General features: G+C 45.4%; 1 long non-coding RNA gene across 2 annotated transcripts in view; it reads right to left on the bottom strand.

Annotated features, from left to right (window-relative positions):
- The window catches only part of LOC122155153, a 44,534-nt gene extending 30,584 nt beyond the window's left edge, over positions 1-13,950 (bottom strand). The window contains exons 1-3 of one of the 2 annotated variants that reach the window (XR_006167154.1): positions 13,830-13,950; positions 8,089-8,213; positions 872-1,011 (exon numbers count right to left, since the gene is read on the bottom strand). This is a non-coding gene — a long non-coding RNA (uncharacterized LOC122155153). The remainder of the gene's footprint in view (positions 1-871; positions 1,012-8,088; positions 8,214-13,829) is intronic. The other variant, XR_006167153.1, reaches the window with a different exon arrangement.
- Between the last annotated feature and the right edge of the window lie 10,111 nt (positions 13,951-24,061).

Raw genomic sequence — 24,061 nt, forward strand, 5'->3', positions numbered from 1 at the left:
AGCATTTCCTGACAGCAAACCATTGTCAGAAATTTTCCATCCAGCTCTCGAGTGGATTTCAACACTCAGCGTTTGCACATATGTATGAGAAGAGGTTAATGTCAATCTCAGAAAATTATCTACAGGATGTGCACAAGGTACCAGCAGCAAGCAACACATTCATTTGGAGAAATTCAGACACCAGCTGCTTTCTTTGCCTTAAAGTTGGTGTCAACTCTGCTCTGCTCGATTATAGCTGTAATGGTGATCCTCTCTCATGTGTTTACTGCCCAGCTGACCCGTCATTAGGAAAAAATCCTTCCGTGGTCAACACTGCCTTTCGTGACACAGCAAAGCTCCTTTCAAAAGCCCTGGGACATTCTGATGGTTTTGAAAGAAAACATCTAGGAGAAGAGCTCTGCAACACAGCAACACAGGCTGGCCTCAGAAGTAAGACAAGCGTGGCAGGGCCTGGGTGGGGGGACATGCTAACTAATGCAACAGTGGGCCCTTTAATCACTGACGAGATCACTGCCTGTGTTGCCTGAGGACAATTCTTTATAACAGCTGCCCACCGAATAGCAGCAACAGAACCAGTCTCTGCATCTGAAGAACTTTAACCAGCAAAATCTCTCCAAAGATAACAACACACTGGGAGCGTTCGCATGCCCACGCAACGTTTTAAAGGAGTTAAAAAAGAAAGACTCCCCACAGTGTCACAGATCTGCCAAGCACAATGCAGCTCAGGGTCATCAGCCTCTGCTTCTGGTGTTGGCATTCTAGGGATGTGGACAAAACCCCAACTCCTGGGGCTTTTAAGGGACCAGGAAGGGAAGCAGTCAGTTCCCATTCATATTTCTGCAGCCAAAGCTGCCTTCACATGCATACTTACAGGGAGGGGGTCACAGCATCCCAGGAGATCACCTTTACTAAAGGGGAGGGATGATTCATCGCCCTGCTGAAGTACCATGAGCAGCCTCAGCTGCAGAGGCCGGACCTGTTTGGCAGCAGCCAGCCAGCATCAGCTGCCTCCTGGGGGAGAAAAAAAAAAAAAAAAAGCTTTGAAATGAGAGAGTGAGCAGTGGAATGGAGGGGAAAAATGACTGGAGGACTGGAAGGGGTGGGCTTGCAGCCTTTGGTTGGGTGACAGGCTAATTCCCTCCTGCTCCCTGCCCTGACTCCATCTAATTACCTTGTTTCCTCTGAGCTGATTGGAAAGCAGCCTTGTGTCTGGAAAAGGCCGTAAGCATCTTATGTGCATCTGTTCCCCCTAATCCCCAGCAACCAGTGCCTGTGTGCCGGGAGAGGCCATGGGGGAACCACACGCAGCTGCTGCCACCGTGCCCCATCCCTGTGCCCCATCCCTGTGCCACATCCTGCTTACTGGGATTGGGGGCTTCCAGGCAACTGCAGTTGTTCCTCTTCTGCCCATTTCACAACCCAGAGGCCTTCTTTCCTCTTTCCCCTTGCAGGAAAACAATAATAATTTTAAAAAAAAGAAAAAAAAAAAGAAAAAAAAAAGGGTGGCAGGCTGGGGTGGAGAGAAGGATGCATTTTGCTGAGCCCTGCTGCACTTCAGAGCCGTTTAAGCCACTCATTTTCCCCTTGTCCTAATCCTGCATTATCCTTCAGGAATGACGTTCAAGTCCTGAGAGCGAGGGGAGGCGAAAAACTGCTCTCCAGGGCCCTGCCTGGTTTGCCCAGGAATTTGGATTGCACTTCTGACGTACAGCTCTGGGAAGGGGCAGAGGGACAATTATGCAGCCACTTGGTAGCATGCAGGCATATTTTCAGCAGGCTCCTATTAGCGGGAGCTAACTCGATGCGAGGAGAGTGTGGGGATAAACAGTTCCCTTTGCCAGCAGCAGGATTGTCACATCTGGAGTTTACACAAGTTACGAGGAGTCAGGAGCCTCTATTTTGTTTCACTCGCACTGCATCGTAAAACATGTTAGCACGTTAAGAGGGCTGCAGCACCGACGCACGCAGGGTTGCATGCATCTGAAGGGGATATCTCTGTCTCACAGCCCCGCTGTGTCCTCACCCCACCTCCTTCACAAGCCATCTGCATCTCGTTCAACTCGCTCAGCTTTGCTCGGACCCCCAGAGCATTGAGGATTTGGGCCTCCAGTGAGTCCTGGTTGGGGCCCCACTTCAGGCCTCCATGTGACGGCCTGGGGTCTCCTCATGTGGGATGCCAGCAGGCCCCTGCAGCCAGACAGCCGCCTCTCCGTCTAACCCAGGTGGAGGCCAACTGTTTTAAACCTGTTTCAGAAAGATTGCCTGAACCTCCATGGGGCACTTATTTCCAAGCATCTTCCATGTTTAGCCAGCCGGCTTCCTGCTGCTTTCCTTTGGGATTTCTGCAGCTGCAACCACAAGCGCTCCTCCAGGGAGGCTTCCTCTCTCATCCCTCAGCAAAAGCAGAGGTGGTGATGAATCCTGTGGACTCAGCTGCATCTGCTCTCCATAGAAAGCCCTCATCCTCACCCTAACAAAGATGCTGGGCACCACTCACTCAAGTGGGGAGATACATTCTTACCAGACTGGGTCGATCCGGTCACTCCTCCCCAGCCTCAGCTCCCTTTACTGCTTAAATGCTGACTACAGGCAGTCAAGGACTTCTATGCCAAATTCTGCTTCTGGGAAGGTGGCCAAGTTTCCAGCAAGAAGAAAGCTGAAGTCCAGTGACATTAGCTAAGTTTTAGGTCTTTGGAGCATCACACCTGCATGAAGCCCATAAAGATGAGCAAGCTAAAACTCATCAGCCCAGCTTTCCTAACCCTTTTTTCCCCTCATTTGTGTCAAGTACCAGCTACCCAAGAAATCTGCTATCTCCCAACAGCTGGCCTGAAGCGGGACGTGCTTTCCCTGTTGATTTTGGGTTAGACTTCGGCACAAGCTGGCCTCAACTGCCCTTCCTCACCAGCAGCTCTGGTGAGAGTCCCTGAGAGTAGACTCAGGAATGGAAAGCGGGGAAGCCTACACCTTCATGCAGACGCAGATGTCCTCACACCCCATGTTGGAGTCACAGTCATGAACTGTATTCACAACTGGAGATTGTTTGGGCCAATGGATTTTGTTGAAAAGCTAGGCTGGCCTCAGCAAAGGAAAGCAAGCAATAGTAGAAAAGGCGTCTCTTGGCCCATGGCAGGGGTTTTGAAACCTTGTACAGAGGTCAAGACCTGGAGGCTATGGTGTGGGAAGTAGGCTGTGAGCTATTTCCCTACCTCATCCTCCAATCACAGGACAAAGAGCTGCCTCTGGGAAACACATTTCAACTTACAGCAGTCTGCAACGGCTCTCAGCCCCCCTCTTCCACCAAGGAGGAGACACATTGCCCCAAGTCCCAGCAGCACTCACACTCTGCCCAGGGAGGATGGCACGAAGCTGGGAGAGTCTGCTGCCCTCTGCTCCAGCTCTCGTGACTGGCTTAAAAAGTGAAGTGAAAGAGAGCTATGGGAAACTGCATAGTAGCACTTGGCCTTTAATGCTGTCCTCCCAGTTCAGTCTTTATTCATGTGTTTTATCATAAAATTTTGTTTTCTGTTTTCTCACATATGTTAACTGCATGAGAAAGTTGCACTGTTTTAACTTCAGCTTTGTTAGCATGCAGAAGACACTTCACATCACTTGAAGTAAAATTAAAACCCTTGCGACAAACAAACTAACAAACCAACCAACAAACAAACTCTCTAAAACTTCCATTTTAGATACCTGGTAGGTGGCATAATAACTGGAAGTACCCAGAACCACCAGCAATTTTCTGTTCATTCAGCCTGTAGCACTGTGAAACTGGAGATGTGCTCGGTCATGTTGTTCTGGAGCTGCAAAGACGACTTTGCTCAGGACTTTGGAAAGCCAGGCCATGGACACTGGGTTGTAAGAAATCACTGTCGATTCTGGCTTGACCTTTTCCTCCATTCTTAAAAGAGAGAAAAAGTCTGAAGCTTCAGTTTGAAACTGACATTGTTTGAGGGTAGGAAAACAGAAGTAACCAGGGCATGGCTGCATATTCCCTCCAGCTTCCTGAAACCACACTTCTCTGTTACAGATGCTCTTCTGCTAACCTTTCCTTTCTGGAGCTTTTCAATCACAGTTAGGGCCAGAGGTTTGTGCTTACAGTTCTGATGACAATCTCACTCCTTCCTCCTCAATATCCGGCCAGCACCAGGTAGGACAAAACCAGCTGTGCAGCAAACTGGAAGGTCTCCAGCCCCATGAATAGCACAGCCTGGTAAATTCACACTTAGAAAAAAGACAAACAAGCTGTTTGTCAAAAAAACAAACAAGCTGTTCCTCAAAAGCCCTACTGACAAGAGCTCTGTCCTCTATTACATCTCTGAATGACCAGAGCTATGGAGGAGGGTAAGTGGGAAGAAAGTTCAGCTTTGATTTCCTCTATTAAGGAGGCTGCATGGGTGAGCATTTATTTACATCAGGACACCTATTACCTGGTATTTCCATGTTGCAAATGGGCAATTCAACAGATGGATCAAGTCAGCAGTGAAGAGCTCGGGTGTATTTTACACTCAGAGCAATCTTGGATCTCAAAACACTTCAGAACAGCTTTCTGTAGAAAACTTCAATCCATCTGAGTGCAGGAAATTGGGAAAGTTGAAAAGAGAGGGTAGGCTTGGCTGGTCACAGTTAGCGAGTAGCCAGCTGACTGTTGCCAGCAACTCTGAAGCTGTGTCTACAGTGCAGAGTTGTGATAACTGAGCCATCTTTGCACAAACTCCTTCAGGAAGAGCAGTCAAGCTACAGCAATACAAACTTGCATTGGCAGTCCTTCTTCATGGAGGTAAGAAAAGGTAAATCCCTTGCACCCCAATGCCACAGTAAGGAAGTTCATTTCAGGCTACTTTGAGAATCTCTATTTTGCTGCACTTAGAGCCATTAAAATTGGGTCCTGTGACAACGTTCTCCAAGCTATGAAAATCAGTGGGGGAAAAACCAAAGACAAATTAGGTATCCAAATACTTTTGAAGATGCAGGTTTTCAGAGCCAGTAAAAAATTTCCTAGCAATTACTTGCGGAGCTTGGGGGAGATATGCATGCACAGCCATCTGCACTTCCCCTAGGAAGTATCTGTAGCAAAAGTGACCACAGCTGAGGAGCACAGCTGTGGTTGATGGCCCTGTGCTTTATATAGAGATTTTCAATTTCTTTGAGACTAAGGCATTATACTATTGACCAAAAGCAGAGCCAAATTTGCATGAACATGACCGGATCCAGATTTTGGCTGTGGTACCAGATACCCCTGTCTGGCTGGGGATGCATGACTTCAGGGCACACGGACTTGCCAGAGATCCACTATCCCCTTTGGGGCTATTGATAGTCAGCCAGGTGACCACTCTTGAAGTTTTCAGCTGAAAGAGTTTGCCCAGGGCTACACAATAAGTGAGTTGGCAGAAGCACAACATGAGCCTCCATTTCCCAATTCCACAGATCTCTTCTTTAGCCACAAGTTCTGTGGTAAAAACATAACTGTTGTAACTTTATAGAACAATTGTGTCACCACAGCGCTCCAGAAAACACCTGCAAGATCCAATTAACTTACCACACCAATAAATAAATAAATGAAAAAAGGGAAAGGGAGGGAAGGGAAGGGGAGGAAAGGGGATACTCAAGCCAGAAAGGTAAAGCAATGGCATTATATTTTCAAGTACGAAGCCTTTTTACAGTTTATATTTTAATATAAACCTCTGGTTAAGCTATTAACTGAACTATAATGCAGATGCTTGAGAACTTTAATATTCTGAAATGCGAAAATGTAATTGAGAAATTTCTCAAGCAGATATCAAACTGCTTTACAAATGATGAAGGGTATTTAGAGCGTATCACAAACGTTGCAGACTACCCAACTGAGAAGACACAAACCCTACACATTTCCATTTCTGTCTGAGGTGGTGGAAATGATTCAGTTGATCATTAGCACAGCAGAGGTCTAGGTGTTCATTCTGGCTGCAGCTAATTCTGCTATGACTTATATTCAAATGTTTTTTTTCACACCAGGGTGTGGGGGCTCCCAGGCAGTAAGTGATACAATGAGATAAAAGGGCAATTTGAGGGCTGTTTGACATTTCATCCTTACTTCTTACCTTGCCTTTGCGGGTTTAAAACTTAATCTTTTTACTAATTAAATACATAGGAATATTCTGTTGTCTGCACAGTGAAAATGTAATCAGACTCAGGAGAAAGATTACGTGTTCTCAAGCTGATGCTAACACTTCAGCATAAAGGTACCCAAAATACCAGTAAATGTAACCGATGAGCTTCTGCTAATAACGCGCTGTCTCAGATCTCTAGGGGATTGTCTTACTCCAGAGCTCTTATAGGAACATATACTGAAAGGGGCCTGAAGCAGATATCCTATCATTTATGACCGTACTCATTCCCTTGTGAGAAAAGATGGCCTTTGTACTAAATTGAGAGGATTTCTTCCATTCTCTTTTGGGGGGGGCTGAAGTTAGTACACGTGATCTTCAGAGAACAGGAGGCTGTAAAGAGCCTTTGGGTATTTTCAATGAAAAAATGAAACCAAACCATTTTTTGTTGTTCTAGCTCCATTCAGGACAACTTTTCCTCCTTTGAAACATGGAGAAATCTCTTAAATAAATCATACTAGTCAGGGGCCTTTCTGCAGCTCACAAACTGGAGAAGCATGGTGCTGCTTTATACTCACAATGCACATACTTTGGAAGTCATGCTACCACTTGGTGCTATTATTTTGCCATATCACATAAATATCACACTCCTATTACTTTCCTCTCCTTGGCATTCTTCCCATTGTTTTCAGGTTGCTGGTTTTGGTTTTGTTGATTTTTAACAGAGGTTACCTTCTCAGCTCTCACATGATAATGCCTTTCTTTTCTCCTGTGTGATTTGACCAGCCTAAACAAGAAGACAAAAACTGTGGGGAACTGGTCCCTTAAATAACAAGTTTGGCTCGTACTTTTCATGAAGGTCTATATTTTTTTAAACTGTAGATGGTCTCTTAAGACAGAATGGAGAAAAGCCTGTTGTAGTGAAACAGGAAAAAAGAAGAAAAATCCCCTCAGGATATTTCCTGTGGTAAAATGGGGTAAGGAATATTTCAGGACAGTTCCAGACAAATTCCAAACCAAATCTTCCGTGAGGTTCAGTGAGCTCTGCAAATTACGTTTCCTCCAAAACCCCAAACCAGGCAACTTGAACTTGATTTTGGAATGAGTAGCAGATGCTGGCACTTCTATGCCCCTTGGCAGTTGTGAACAGGGTAGGATTTTCTTAAGATGTGGCTTGCTTTTTTTTTTTCCAGAACAAAACCAAAAACACAGTGGGCTAGCTACTGAAAATCAGCCTATATCAACTGGTATCAACCCAAGATTTAGACAAGGAAAGGAAAAGATTTTCCTCAGTGCAAGCAACCCTCAAATTTCCCCTCATCATTAAAAGAAAATAATAGCTAGACACCTCAGAGAAAGGCCAAGAAATAACAGGAGATGCAGCCTCAGTGTCAGCAGTACCAGTGACATTACTAGCGTTACCCTCAAGTTAGCACACTGTAATCTTGATGTGAAGAAGCAGTTTTCAACACAGATCAGCTTCACTACAAGAAACAAACCTCCAGTCAGAAGCGTAGTTACCAAAACGTTATCTCTGTAAACCCAAGAATGCAGACATTTTACTTGTTTGTGGGAGGCACAGACCTCAGTTCACCACTTTCATTCATGTCAAATTACTGGCTGGGCCAAACTCAGAAACTCCTGGGGTAACGCTGCTGCTCAGTGTTTGGCTATTTGTCTGTAGGTTCTAACTCCTTAAGGAACTCCCTTCAACAGGAAACTGAATGACTGTTTTTAAAATAAGTTTACATTGTGGATAAAACGTTCTCTGCTGTCAGAGGTTGACACGAGCTCAGGTTTAAATATGAAACTCTGAAGTTGAGGGAGGGGTCAAGAACGAAGTATGGATGCCCTTCACAGCCCCAGACAAGGCAGCTTTGGAAAGCACTGGGATGAAACAGGTATTTTAGCTAAAGAGCACTGTCCTCAGATCCCATCTAATGTCAACTAAACCAAAATAAAACCTCTAGCCCTGGTGGAGCCACTCCATGCCACTCACCCTGTGCTGCTTGCAGGAATTTGATGATTGCAGGTACTGACTTGCATCCACCCATGCATCCAGGAGCCTTCATTCACTTTTCCTGAAGTCCTTTCCTTTTGGGAAGGAAAACCCAAAGCGTCTGCCTGACAACATGAAAACACACCACATAGATATCTCAATCAGAGCTGCTGAGGCAGGTTGCTAAACTTAATTACCAGTTCCAAGGGCTGAGGTTTGAATGACAGGTCAATTCATGCAGTGAGTTAGCAAAGATTGCTGATAAATGCTTTCTAATTGGAAGGATGATAAAACACCTATTAGTCACTGAGAATACTGAAGGATGAGTTAGTCCTGGGGATTTCTTACTCCATGAAGATCAAGAAGTGCTAATCTCATCAGCACTCTGCCATCATTTCCTACCCACCTTGTCACTCACATGGTTCAGGAAGGATGGTGATATTGCAGAGTGCTGACAGGTCACTGCTCACTCATTCTATTAAGGAGATGAATGGAAACAGGCAAGAGCAGCATGGCTGAAGTCTATTGTACTCTGGAGGATATCTGACATTTTTGTGAGCTAGAAAAACAACGAAGAATAAAAATAACCTCTCTCATAAAGCACGCTTGGAAAACTGGCTGTATTAACAACGTATCTTATCCTTTGCACAGCATCTTCTAGCTCAAAGAGGACTGTGCAAGCTAATGGGCAATAGGAGGTTTATCTCCCGCTATAGCAGCAGCCTGCTGAATGTGAGCAGCTTGGAACTGGAAGGCTGGACTTTGCACTAGGAAGATCACTACATAGGTATGTGTGCCTTTTTCCACTGACCGGGGCAATAGGACAGTAACTCTGGCAGTAGGACATGGCAAATGTGCAGGAAGAGGAATACTCTCGAATTGTCTCAGTGGGAAAGGCCCTGAGCATAGCTCTGACCCAGAAGTCACCTTCTGCAGCATTAAGTGACACAAGTCTTGCTGCTGGGAACGCATGAAAACACCCACGAGCAGGAACCTGCATTGCCTTGTTTCCACGCTGTGTGACCCTGGATGCATTTCTCAGCTCTTTCTGTTTCTCTTTCCCTTCTTGCTCTTTCTGATGGCCTTTTTACACCACGAGAGCTTTGGAGTGAGGTTGACTCTCGCCGTGTATTTGCACGGTGCATGGTGCACAGTGGGGCAGCCTGGGTACTGCTGTCATGTAAATGATAACTCACAACACTTATGCATGCAATGGATAGCTGACATGCAGCCACGCTAGAACTAAGGTTGGGACAGGGCCAAGTGACACAAGCCACAGAGCACATACGAAATGCAGTTTTGCCATGGGTGGAAGGTCAGGCCATTTTCAAGTCCTTGAACAGCAGACATCACCTTACCTACTAGGATGCTTTATTTTTCCCTTTCTCTCCCACTAACACGTACAGTTTTCCTATGTGGTATTTAACATCTACATCCTGGAGCTCAAGGTTTGCCAGGGGGTTGCAGCACTCCTGAAATTGTGCTTAACACATTTAACTGGTGACAGATTTAGTGGCTCTACATCTACAAAAAATCCTTTATATATAAAAAAAGAGCATTTCCCCTGGAAATGAGTGTTCCAGGCTGAAATGTCTGACCAGACACTGGCATGAGGAGAGAAATAAAGTAGTTACATTAATTAAAGTGTGAAGGTGGTCTAATGACAGCATGATTAGCGATGCTTGTACTTATGGACTCAAAGAGTATAGAAGCTTGTACAACTGTTAGAACTTTTTCTTTTATTTTCAGACCCCCAAACTTCTCAGCTCAGATTGTTCTTGGTCAGATAGCTCTTGTTGTACTCTGTATGATTTGCCTCAGGCTAAAAGCCTCAGGCTATGGACAAACACCCTCTGCAATGGTCAGATGGACAGGTAGATATTGTGACTGAAATGCACAAGGCAAATCAGATCAGCAGCTCTGCCAGTACATCTTAGAGATGTAACTTGCAGAAAAAGGACAGTGATGACCAGCTGTGGGCAAAAAAATTCTTCCAGCAGTTGGATCCAGGTGACAGAATAGTGACTACAACATTACATCGGAAACAAGCAGTCTAATTTAGTGCCTTGCCACAGACAAAGGTCATCACATGCTACCTGCTTTACAGTGCACATCTTAGGCCTGTCCTCTGTATACTCTCCACACGTTATAATTATGTACCAAATATAGGTGGATGCTACTATATATACATTTATAATTGATGTGATCTCTAAGAGTATTGTCTCTGCTTTGCAGGTATCTACGCTGTTATAAAACTGCCTTCAGCTGATGAAATATAATAGCTTTCTAACTTGTGAATAAGCCTTGCCCCAGTGGAAGCATATAAACAGTCAAGCTCACGCTCTCACTGCAAGATTTTATACAAGATATTTGGAATAGTGCCCCTGTTGAAGTCACCCAGTCCGTACTTGATATGGTCACACAGAATTTTAACAGAGGCTCCAGTAGAGGCTGCCCAGACATTCTCACACATGCTCTTGGCATATCTCTGTGAAACAGAAGCTCTTCTTACCTCCACACTCTTATCATCAGTGAGCATCCTTCTGATCAAAGACTTGTTGTCAGATCCCAGAAAAGGGCTAAAAGCCTTATGGCTTCCTTTGCTCTGCCCTTCTCTGTGTTATGGTGCAGTTTAGGCATTTGAGCCTACAACTATTAATCGGACTGCATTGTAAATCAGATCAGCAAACCAATCTTTTTCTAATTTTCTTCTTTTTTTTTGTTTTAAATGAAGATACCTTTCCTTCTCCAGGGTGGTTTTTTTTGTTGTTTTGTTTTGTTTTTCCTTAAAACACTTTCTCAAGCCAGCTGCAGCTGCAGCCTCCATCTCAACAAACCACAGGTTGAATTAGCATCCATTCAAACGAATTAGAAAGATATCCCAAGTTTTATGTTTCATGCCTACTGCAAAGCTGAGCAGATGTGAAGCATGTTTACAAATGCAGAGACATTTTGGGAGTTGCCCTGTTTGATGTCTGGACTTGTTTTGTACACACTTCCTATATTGCTGCAAGTTCTCAAATGAGGATCCTTCTATGGTGACTTTAGTAAATGAAATAAAATGAGGCCTCCTTCTGTTTGAGCCAAAGGGAACTTGGCCTCAAGCTTTCTTTGCAGTTGCAAGATAGGTCTTCAGCTTATATCTTACTGTGTCATCAGTAATTAGACATGTACAGGAAATCAATCTCAACAGGGATGTGAGACTCAAAACCTGCCAGTAAGCGTTAGATAACAATTCTTTTTAAACACAAGCTCTTCAACTGGATACTCATTAGTGAAATACAGCACCCGAGCCAAACTCCTAGATAGCCTGACGATTATTAATTTTGTGCAAAATAAGCCTAAAGAGTTTCAGTGACCATCAGGGCAGAGACCACCAAGATAAAACCTGGCCACGACTCCTCCAGGCAGAGAAGTATGAGTAGGCAGCATGACAATTGCTGAAATTTAGGCCTGGAAAATTAATGTCAGCTTGTACAGAACTGTTCCTGTTAGCCTGGAGATTCAGGATGTACTTACCCTGTACAAAGCACAAGGGTTGCTTTCAAGTCATTTGTTTACTCTGATTGTTTGCATCAAAAAGCTTTCTGAGGTAGCTACTGTAGCTAAGATTTACCTGAGCAGACAGGAAAACACAGTAAAGCACAGAATTTGCGTTCATAGATGTACTTCCATTTCTCTAGCCTGACACTACAAATATTCACAAGTACACAGGTCAAAAGCTGAGTTGCCAGGAGGGAGTGTCAATCCAATGACTGCATGCCTACACACATAACACTAGGTTCAAACACAGATGATGTAAATTGGAGATGCTATGTTTAAGTCAGCAGTTAGGCCTCCTGATGCTGATCTAAAATACCTGTTGTGAGTATACAGGTAGATCATGCCCTCATAAGTCCCAACAGATCATAGAATCATAGACTGGCTTGGGAGGGGACCTGAAAGCCCATCCAGCTCCAACCCACTGCTGTAGGCAGGGCTGTCACAGCCTGCTCAGGCTGCCCAGCGTCCCATCCAACCTGGCCTCAAACGCCTCCAGGGAATGGGGCACCCCCAGCTTCTCTGGGCAGCCTGTGCCTCACCACCCTCTGAGTAAAGAGTTTCCTCATAACATCTCACTTTAATTTCCCCTCTTTTAGTTCAAAGCCATTCCCTCTTGTCCTGTCACTATCAGATCACATAAAAAGTCTATCTCCCTCATGTTTATAAGCTCCTTTTACATACTGGAAGCCTGCAGTGAGGTCTCCCAGAAGCCTTCTCTTCTCCTGGTTGAACAAGCCCAACTCTTTCAGCCTGTCTTCATGGGAGAGGTGCTCCAGCCCTTTGATCATCCTTGTGGTCCTCCCCTGGACCTGCTCCAACAGGTTCACATCCTTCTTGTGCTGAGAGCCCCAAACTGGAGGAAGAGCTACAGGTGAGTCCTCACGAGGGCAGGGCAGGGAAGTATCCACTGAATCAGAGATAATTTACAGAAAGCCAAACCTGCTCTTTTTTCCTTCCACCTGCAGCCCATTAATCCACAAAATCTGGAAAATCATGAAGACTCACTGCAGTTTATTATTAGATCTAAAAAGTCTTGCAGATTGCTGGATTACTTTCAGGGGTTATGCTAGGGAGTTTGCTCCAGCAACAGTTCTTGAGCTGTAGTCAGCAAACCAAGACTGAAAAAACAAAAGAGCCCACAAACCAAGACCCAGAGGACGCCCAGCTACTTTCATTGCTTCTGATAGTAAGGTAGCTTACGCCATGCATTCATCTGGGCATGTGTCCGTAGTGATTTTGTAACTGGAAAGGACCTAGTAGATATGTTGAATTGGGGTACTGCCAGTAGCTATTGCTTTCAAGACCTTTACGCACTGAGATGAGAAGAATGTGCCCATGAAATAGATACGGGACTGTGTGTGTTTGTGTGTCAGCTTCAGAACCAGAAAGATCTGAATGAGTTAGATCTGTAAACTCAGCTTCCTTTGGATAAACTCTTCCTTCAGAAACCTACTACTTTTTCAGAAAACACTCCTTATTATTGCAGCTCCCTATTTTATAAACTGTGTCATTCCAACATGCAGTGAGATCAGTATTTACGCTGGCATAAAGGATTCCTGCAATTATGGCATGAATGAGAAATAAAAGAGCAAGATCATCCCACAGATACACTAAGAGATCTATAGGTAGGCTTAATAAACTAACATTCATGAGTAACAGCGCATGGCTACTTGGATACATCTTCATCCTTGCTCACAGCAGTTTTCACTTAATGAATTATTTAGGCAAAGCTCTTCTGTAACCCAGAAAGAAACACTGGAAGATGCTCTGAAATTGAATGGACATCACAATGCTCTCCCTCTCTCTTTTCATTTTGCAGCCGTACCCTGTGATTTTGCTCCCACCTCAAAGCTGGAAAGAGACAAGATGCAGGGAGAAGATAACAGCAGCCCCTCCACAGTCACTATGATGGAAAGATGCGGGTGGGATGGAAAGTGGTTCACAGGACATACAGCTCAACACCGGTCCCTCCGTGCTGACTGTAGCACCCCTGTGCCACTTCCAAATATTAGCTGTGGTTCACAGGCCCTTTCATCACACTTAATTTCCAGCAACAGTCTGTCCTCATGATTTTAGAGCTATCTGCTAGCTCTGCAGAAAAGGAGGCAGCCAAGAGGCTGGCGAGAGGCAAGTTGCAGCCCTCCCATCCACTTCCAAAGCTCTCTAGGCCAGCAGAATAAGGAGGAAAGAGTTCCTACCCCTCGTCCAGCCATGGCAGCTGAGATCAGCTGGGAGGCGCCTGCAGTCAGTGCTGCATTCGACCCCTCCAAGTCCAGCAGCAGGGATTTCTCAGATGAGTGCTCCTGCGCTGCAGCTCGCTCCCCTTGGCAGCTGCTCAGACCTTGAGTCTAATGACCTTCAGGGCACCATGCAAGCCTCATTCGTTTTGTTTAACATTTGATTAACTGTTTCTGGGTTTCTCCTGTAATTTAACCCAAGATTGAGGCCACCATAGCAATCGGGAATGAGAAAAAAGTCTTTTTTTTTTTTTTCTACATTTTTTTTTCTACAAAATACAGCATGACAGCACAATAAAAAGAATTTACTCGGCGCAATTGAAAACAAGAAGCAATACTGAAATGCACGCAACAAAACAATCCCAAAATTGACAAGCCTAAAAACACTGCTAGGGGTCTGCAAAAAGTTGGCTGGCTCTATTCCAACCCTGGCAAAGAAGCAGCACCAAACAGAGATACAGCAAAGGGCCAGATGAAAACGAACAACTAGTCTTTTTTGTAGAAACACCTGTTACGCTAAGGATGCCATAAATGTTTTCCTATTTCTTTTCTCTCTGAGCAGTTGCTAGAGCTGCTACAGAGCTATTTTGCAATTTCAAGTACAAAAGGAGGTGGTTCATCTGGCAGTCAAGATGTAGCTCTCATTATGAAAGAGTGAAGACTCTTGCATTGGCATGCATACACCAGCTACTCCCTCATGTGATCCTTGGTGCTGCAGTTCACCCATTCTCCATTTTTCTTCCAGGTCAGGACTTTTTCCTAAAGTCCAAACTACTTGCCCAGAGCTTCAGATGCTCACTAACCACAAACAAACTGCATCAAGGAATGACAGACTAGCCAAAGACTCATGTATTAGTTCCTAATAACAAAGAGGAGGGGTGGGAGAGATTTAAGGGAGTTTCAGTTTTGCTTGTAATTTGACAGTTCCTAATCAAGTTCCAGCTCTCTAAATGCTTCCATCTCCTTCATAACTTGCCATATATCTGCAGAACTGGGTTTCCAAGCAGCTGCATAAGGGGGAGGGGGAGAGGAGAAGAGAGGTTTGTTGATATTCCAATGGTACTTACAATTCACATATATACCAAAGCAGTGTAGGGTTTGCTTTCGGAGTCAACAGGGCTGGAGCACACTGCATTTCCTCAAAGATAAGAAGGAGGACAATTTGCCACTTTACTCAAATTTGCAGTAATACAGTTAAGTTATATGAATTGTGATAGTAAATCTTGCAGTTCACAAAAGACTCTTAATTCAAAGTCTTCTGTGTAAGAACTTTCTCTGTCTCAAAGAGAGCATCATGGATCCCCTAGGTAGATCCCACACAGCAGAAACCTACTTTAGTGCAAAAACCACTGAGATCTCTTTGATCAAATCATGTCTACTTACTGGGCAAACAGCAAACCACAAGGTCAAACATGCTCATACTCGATGGGCTGGACCTGGTGAAATCCAGAAAAGGGAAGGACCAGGTACTACATTTTTTTTGTGCCTCACCCATACAAAAGGACAAACTGCTGCATTAATAGCTCCTATTAATGCCACAGGTAATGTTGTGCCCCTTGGGTTTTCAGCTGTGAAGGCTTTCCATTTGATCCCCTGTAAGGCAAGATAGCACTCAGCACACATACAGTATATGTTTTGGGGAGCCCATATAAAACAATGCATGTTCAAAACCTAGATCTGCATCCATATTTTGTAGCTATTTTGCAGACCTAATTTTCCACTAATAGTTCTGCAAAATAATAGAAGGGCAAATCAAAAGTTTCCTATTCTGCATGATGGAAGTCCCTCTTAAGTAAATATCTTTGCTATTCTCCAACAAAACAAGATGCCAGGCATACAAATTTTACCTAGCTGAAAGCATGTGTATACCCCTACTCTGAGGCAGCATTTCCAAACAGACACCAAAAGGCGTAAATGAAGAACAGAAGCCATCAATGAATGTGAGCATCAGCACACAGCTGATGAGAAAAGGGGAGGGAGGAGGAAAAATTTCAGCAGGGGTATATGGTGGAAGGCTGAGTGATTCACAGGAGAAGCAGCTTTCACTCGTTACAACTATTGAAATACACTCCTGGTGCCCACACCACAGCGTGTCAGTGCTTACAGGAGGTGTCTTGGTGTTCACGTGGCAGGATGAGTGCGGGGCACCTTGACATGCCTGGAACTTCTCCCTGTTCATTTGGTCATGGAGTCATAGAATTGCTCAGGTTGGAAAAGATCTTCAAGATCATCGAGTCCAACCATGACCTAACCATACCACCCTAACTCTAACATCCCTCTGCTAAACCATGTCCCTGAGCACCACATCCAGACAGTTTTCAAACACACCCAGGGATGGTGACTCAACCACTTCCCTGGAGAGCCTGTTCCAGTGCTTAACAACCCTTTCTGTAAAGTTTATCCCGATATCCAACCTAAATCTCCCCTGGCATAACTTGAAGCCATTTCACCTTGTCCTGACAGGGTCACCAGTGAGAAGAGACCAACCCCACTCTCACTGCCATCACCTCTCAGGTATTTAAGAAAGCAATAAGGTCTCCCCTCAGCCTCCTCCTCCCCAGACTAAACAGCCCCAGTTCCTTCAGTCTCTCCTCACAGGACACATTCTGCAAGCCCTTCACAAGCCTTGCTGCCCTTCTTTGGACCTGCTCCAGCACCTCAGTGTCCTTTCTGTACTGAAGTGCCCCAAACTGAACACAGTACTCAAGGTGAGGCCTCGCCAGTGCCGAGGACAGGGGCAGGATGACTTCCCCAGTCTTGCTCACCACACCATTCCTGATCCAAGCCAGGATGCCATTGGCCTTCTTGGCCACCCAGGCACACTGCTGGCTCATATTCAGCCAACTGTACACCAAGGTCCCTTTCCATCAGGCAGATTTCCAGCCACTCCTCCCCAGGGTTGCCTGAGGTTGTGACCAAAATGCAGGACCCAACACTTGACTCTGTTGAAGCTCATATAATTTACCTTGGCCCATCAATCCAGTCTATCCAGCTCCCCCTGTAGTGCCTTTCTGTCCTCTGGCAGATTAACGCTCCTTTCCAGCTTGGTATCACCTGCAAACTTACAGGGAGTGCTCAATCTCCTCATCAAGATCATTAACAAAGATGTTGAATTCACCAAATAGCAGCACGACCCACAGGTGGAGACCCACCCTGCATTGCTCCGAAGTGCTGCCTGCATCCCTTTGCTTCAGGGCTAGTCAATGCAGGGTGGCTCAGGGGTGTGCTCCCACAGGCTACAGCTGCAATCTGGGCCTCTGTGTTGCTGCAAATACGACTTTGATTTTCTTTAATTTTCTGGCAGAAGTATGGCAGTGGGAAGGATAGAGAGGGAAGAGGAGATCACAGAGTATGTAAGCACCCAGAGGTATCACTCACCACCTGGGAATCCCCAAACATTTGCCAGAAAATTAGCCAGCTCTTTGGGGCTCTGGAGCATCTTTTAGTCCGCTCTTGTTTTTATTGAGGACTCAGTATTCACTCTTTTAATTCACTTAATAACATCTTTCATTCACTTTCCACACCCAGTCGTGCCCTAAAATCAGACTGACCTTTGTAAACATGTATCACTCTTTTCCTGGAAAAGCTTGGCATTATTTCCTAGTAATAACTGCAGAATCCTTATGGAAGAAGACAATTAAGCAATAAAGCACAAGAAAGTATTATGCTGAGATAATAATTCACACCTACAGTTTTGCTACTAGATTCACACCTGCAGTATTACGTAAAGCCAAAAGCCAGGAACTATTAAAATAAGCCAGCCAGTTTATTATTACAATATAATCTGTGCCTAGGGATACACTACAGATATTTATAAAATATTGATATGTATTTTTACTTGAGTGTGAACAAAAATCTGAATTTTAAAGGGGAAATAATCGAGTGGTTTAAGAGTAATATCAGATGTAGCTTGATTCATTTAAAACTATACAAGACAAAATACTGAAAAAGAGCCTGGAGGCTGAGGGTCTGGAGGAAGGGGAAAAGGGAGCAGGTGAGGTGATGTCTCATGTCTCCTATCTGCTCTATGGCCCTCTCTGACAGAACAAATACTCAGCTGATCTGAGCTGAAGGATTTCATTGAAGTCAACAGAGTTATTATGTACACTGAGCTAGCTGCTGGGCTGGAAGCAGTTTGATGGAAAAAACTAAGTGCTTAGTCACAATATCTAGCGTGCTTTCCCTTTGAAATGTCCCCCAGTGATAGCTATCATAATTACACTTCCTCACTCAGATTAGTTACAAAGCAATTAGACTCCATCGTCCATTCTTGCTCTGTGAATAGTTTCAGCTGAGTTGAAGGCATGGAACAAGGTACTATTCAGCTGTGTCAGCAGCTGGCCTCCCTATCCTAAAGCACTTCCAAACAAGGAAGAATTTAAGCCAACAAATCCAGAGATCGTCAGGACTCCTTCTCTCATCCCCAGTTCTTCAGAAAACAAGAAAATGCTGTTGTCTTAGGCTCAGTGCATGAGCAGGGCTGGACTTTCACTTTTCCCTCGGTGTTGTTCCTAATTGAATCAGTTACAGAATATGAATGAGGCAGCTGAGTGGCAACACGGATACTTGGGGCATACCTTAGCTATCTAAAATGGCAAGCCAGGGAGCAGAGGCAGCCTGCTGGTGCTCTAACACTTCTTAGGTACTGGGGAGCACTGGGGAGTTGCCATGCCAGAGTTTGTTGTTTGTGCAACAAACCTGTAACTCAGTGCCTGAAGCCAGCCACGGTTTTGCAGGCAAAACGAGGTGCCCGTTCTCATGCAGTGTCTCAGAAAACACAAATACTTGCAATGACTCCTATGGCAGGCTGGACCCTAACTAACGAGCCCCATAGCTTCCGTGTTTCCTCACAAACCTGCCCCGCCTGAGGCTGGTTGCCTCTACTTGGCTACCGCATCCTCCTCCTGCCTGACCTCCCTGCGTTCTCTTCCCCCCATCTGCCTAATGAGCTGCCACGAAAATAACCTTTCCCTCCTGCTGCTCCAGCCTTGTCCCGGGGTGCCCTGGGAGGCGAGGCACACAGCAGCTCTGCTGTACCTTGGCTGGTAACACTTTAACTGCAAGCAGCCAGGCGGGCAGGGGAGAGGTCAGGGTGGTCCCCGTGCATTGCCTCTGCTGAGCAAGTGCACCTTTCTCTCCAGCGTGCCCCCACCTACAGCTGCAGTGTTGCAGAACGCTAACATCCGCCCTGGCAGAAACCCTGCCCTTGTCTCAGCAGGGCAGGGGCTGCAGGGGTGTGAGGGCCTCCGGTGAGCCCTTCGGAGACCTCCAGGCCTCTCCAGGCGCCTCCGGGGGCCCATGTGCTAAAACATTTGGGCCCACCTTTCTGGCAGGGAGCTGAGCACAAACAGCAGAATGTGGTGGGAACCCCACAGATTACAACCCGCAGAGCTGCTGGGGATTATGCCGATTAGTTCAAAAAACCCTTCCCTGCTGGCATTTCTATGGAGACTCGTGGCCTTAGCCTCCACTGGGGGTGGTGACACTATCCAACTGCTTCAACCGTGTCCAGGAACAAACCGATGGCTTTAGGGATAAGTCTGCGAAGGGGAGAAAAAGAAGGGCAAAAACAGTGGAAGCTGATGGACTTTGAGAAGAATCTGGAGCACGCCCAGCGCTGTATTAAAATGAAAATGAGTGAAAATGGCTCAGATCTTTTTTTAATTAACACTACCTGTTTATGGGACTCCTCAAAAGCTCATCACAATCAGAAGTGGGAGTATTTAATGCCTCTGAAAATAGAAAAAGAAAAGCAAACTCTTCTTTCTCTGCTTTTTTCTGTGAAATGACATCCCTGTATAAGCACTGTTCAATACCTATGTCATTAAACTACACACACCTCTAAAACCTAGAAACACAGAGGAGAGGGGGGAACACGCTATTTATTTATTTATTTATTTATTTTGAGAGAAGCCATTTCCAAAGATGTGGCAAGGAAAAAAAATAGACACATTTTATATTAGGACCAGATGTGGAAAGGGGGGAAAGGGGCGTGGGGGGGGGGGGAGGTGGAAATTTGGTCTGTGCCAGCCAGCATCAAGCAGGATTTTTATGCTTGGTCTTCAGAGCTGAGCCTGCAGCACGCCATGCCACATGCTGGTATCAGTCAGTCTGAGGGCTACGGCGTATTAGCAGCATAAGGCTCTTGCCAGCAGAGAGCAGGGAGCTGGTAAACTAACAGCAGCACTTCTCTCTGTGTAGCACTCGTAACCTTTCGGACAGTTAGTGAAAGGCAGTTCAAACTCCGCTGCAGTCCAAACTTCAAGCCCATTGAAAGGCTTGCTCTGGCCCCAATCCAAAGTCCAGTGTTTTATTACCAGGCTCATGTCTTTCAGTCCCTGCTCTTCTATTATCCACTTATTTTCTTAGCTTTTTAGAGAAAAAATTAATAAAGCATCCTTATAGTACGACTATCTTAACAAATTCTGGTACAGGCCATGGACGTCGTTAATTGATTCCACATCCAAAGCGCAAGACTTTGGGCTATTTTTGTTGTTCAGAGCTGTACATTGGCCAACATCCTCTGCATATAATTAACCCCCTATTTCCATGGAATCTCTGCATTAACTTATTACAGGCTCAGCTAGTAATGAACTCCCAAGAGAAGTCCGCATACAAACACTGGCCATTGGCTTCATTGCCCGCATGTATTAAACAAAAATTAATCTCATCTATTTGGTTATTCATTTGGTGTCTTTAAATTGGAGGCGTTTTTCTGCTTCGTTTGATGCACACAAAGAAAGAGGGATCTGGCTACTGAACTTTATCCAGAAACATCCATGTGTGGAGCAGATTAATGGGAACTTTTCATACCCATAATAGCTTTACAGCAGCAAAGTAGAACATGCAGTTCTCCCTGGGTGACTATAATGCTCTGGGAGACAGGGAAAACAAATGTGGCTAGAAGATAGTAATGTTTTGCTCATCAAGCACTGCGTAGTTTAGACATCATTAAAGTGACATGTTTAGAACCAAGCCTGGGAGGAAAGTCAGCTACTAGGAGGTTTTTGTAAATGCCTTTTTTTTTTTTTTTTTTTTTTTTTTTTTTTTTGTGGTTCTCTGAAGCTTTTGGACACCGCAAGAAAAAGAAGGATGTGACAGATACAGATGTCCCAGAGCAGCTGCTGGTATCAAGTGACCATATGTAAAATGGTAAAAGGGAACTGACAGGAGGGCTAGTAAGGAAAAGCAGCCCAGCAGCAGGGCTTACCAATTCCTCCTCTACCTGCTTCCCTCTGGAAGTTAGGTCTTCTAAATAAAGAGATCAGAACAGCTATTTTTATGCCAGCTTAACAAGTAGTGACTACCTGGCTGGGACCCAAGACACTGAGGTCCTCCTCAAAGCTTTACAATGAGCAAGGATAAGTCACTGTACAGCTGTGCCTCAGTTTCCCCATTGTTAAGCTGCAGTAACAATAACTGCATCCCTGGAAAATGCTGTGGGAGATACCAGAGGAAAAGGCTGTAGGAGTATAATGCTAAACAGACTCTTTTCTCCCCTGCCTCCTACCCATGTCATCAAACTTCTCCTCAAAAAGGGGATGGCTCTTGGGCTTGGGGGTTACTGAATAGACCACAAGTGGTCATCAGGTGGGTGGTAATTAATTTATCAGCTTGCATGGCATTGTCCTTGCTGTTCTCACACCACCAGAGAATGCATTGCAATATCGTCCCTCTTCCTGCGGTTTTGGACAGCTTGCTTCATTATACCATGTGGCCATCTCCAGTCCGCAGACTTACACGGAGCTGGCCTGAATGGACATCATGGGACCTCCTGGTCTCCTCACTGCCACAACCAGAGAAGCTGACTCTTGGCATAATTTACTTTGATACATTAACATATGATGATCAGTTCAACTGTGCTGAGGAGCTTCTTCAACTTGAGAAAGACCAAATTCGTGGCCTATGTTTAGTGGTCGGTACTAGCCCAATTTCTCAACTGAGGCAGCAGCATAGCAGACTTGCCTTTTCTGCAAACACTCCCTCTATGCTTCTTGTGCGATTTTGGTTCAATTCAGAAAGGTCTCATACTTGAAAAAGTATTTATGCAAATTTTCAGCTGACAGTAGGGGCCCACAGTCCTATTTAAGTCATCTCCTTGTATATAAGATGCTGTTGTTGTAGGCCCTTCAGGAAGAGGAGCAGACCTGGACATATGCTTTGAGAACTTTCCTGGCCCAGATCAGTGCTACTGTTCTTCTTGCACATCAAAGAGAGAACCCATCAGGGAGCAGGACCTTGATCTGACCTCAGAGGTAGCTTGAGCAATCTGGAGGGCCAAAAGCAGAGTGGAGTGAAAGGGGTATGCATAGCCCTGCTGCTGTCCAACCCAGCTGTGACAGGACACACAGACCCAACTCCGTCACCTTTATACTTGCAAGCAGGAGTGATAAGGACAAGGAGACTGCAGTGCCACCATTTTCAGGGTGAGCTCTTCAAGCTCATGTGGCAACGTGGGGACTCGTTCAGGTGGTTGGAGTTTGGGGCAGCAATTCCCAGTCTGTAAGCGCCAGAGCCAGCTGGATTACAGCCTACATGCCTCAAAGCCGCTGACGACCATACAGCCATCGCCTTTGACAAGCAGGAGCAGATGGGCCCAGGGGACAGCAAATGCGGTTGCCCAGCTCATTCTCTGAGGCATCACTCCCTGCCTGCCCCTACCTTTCCTGCCAGCATCTCCTATGTGTTGTGCGGCCAGGGCAGGAGCCAGCTGTTCCCCTGGCTGCTCATCTCTCCATAGTTTTTGTTCAGACTGACAGACTAATGACAGGACCATGAGTGGACATCTCGTGCCTTCTGTGAGGTTATAGGGCAGGCTTTGTTTCCCTGACGGAGGTCTCCGTTTACTTCTGAGTGCCTCCCACAGCCAACTGGCCAGCATCTCCTGCCAAACAAGCAGAAGAGCAGGAAGCAAAGGGTGTCCAGAAAACGGAAACCAGGCTTGAGAGCACAACACAATAGCAAGCGGGGAGGCGCCTGGGGCCCACCCATTTCTTCAGAGCAGCTTCTCAAGTTGCTGTGCCATCAGTATTTAGTCAGGCAACAAGTTCATCTCACCAGCTGAATCAGCAAGCATCTCCACTTAAACTGCACTGCTGGTACATTCTGAGCTCCCATGCAGCTGCTGTTAGGGCATTAGTACTGCTCAGGCACAGCTGGAAACTCATTGGCTCAGGGACCGACTGTGGCTGTGCAAATGTGCAGCAAGGCACACAGTTGATCCAGCTGCTGCAGGGCTGACTCAGTTTCTCCAACACAGCCACCCCACTTGTGTTTTTCCAGATCCAGAGCATCCCTGCCTGGTAACAGCGAGCAGAGAACAGCTTTGAACAGCCTAAGGCACAGCAAGAAGACAAAGCAAAGCAGAAATGGCACTTCTGTTTACTGCATCAAAGTCAACATTGGAAGGACATTGCTGTAGTTGACTGTAAACAGCACAAGATGGTTTCCGCAGGCAAACAAATTGGTTGAACGTATCCAGGCCCATGTTCATTACCAGCTTGGAGATGAAGCTGGTGGGATTCTTGTGGTGCTGAAGAACTTGGCTTGGTACAAGTACACATTCTCACATATGAGCTTTTGAACAAAGTACAAAAAACAGTACAAGAATTGTGTCTGTAAGAGCAGGATTGTAGCTAATCTAGCAGCCTTACTTGCTGTTAAAATTCCCATGAGAACAGCAGTGTGATTGCCCATTCTTCAATATGTACTAATGCCTCTAAAATACGGGGAAGAATTTCATAAATCATCCATTTCCCTACACTTTATAAAGCAGATTAAATCAAATCTTAAAAATTACAAGACATGCAACAACCAGAGAAGGTCTGTATGAAGTTAACTAACCAGCCAGCAAAGTACAGCACAAAATTTTTTCAAAGGAAATTCAATAGCACAGCATTGCTGAGGATGTGATGAATGAAGACGGCTGAGATGTCTTTAAGAAAGGAGTTCACTTCCACTGAAGTCAACTAGACCCTAGGGGAGAGATTTAAGGAATTCATTTTCTCATTCAACCTGAAGTGTTTTCAAAGCAACTTGCATATCCACACCGATACCCAAAACCTACAACCCGAGCCCCTAAAACTCAGACCACCCACAGCAGTCACACATGTTCAGATCTCCCCAGCCAGGTTAAGGGGAGCGCAGTGGGTCTTCAGCTGCTCTGTTCCCTGCTTCTCATATTCCCTGATTCC

This window comes from Centrocercus urophasianus, unplaced genomic scaffold (assembly GCF_019232065.1).
Source record: "Centrocercus urophasianus isolate 14NV4802_14NV808 unplaced genomic scaffold, USGS_Curo_1.0 seq_11, whole genome shotgun sequence".
In the NCBI taxonomy this organism is placed as follows: Eukaryota; Metazoa; Chordata; class Aves; order Galliformes; family Phasianidae; genus Centrocercus; species Centrocercus urophasianus.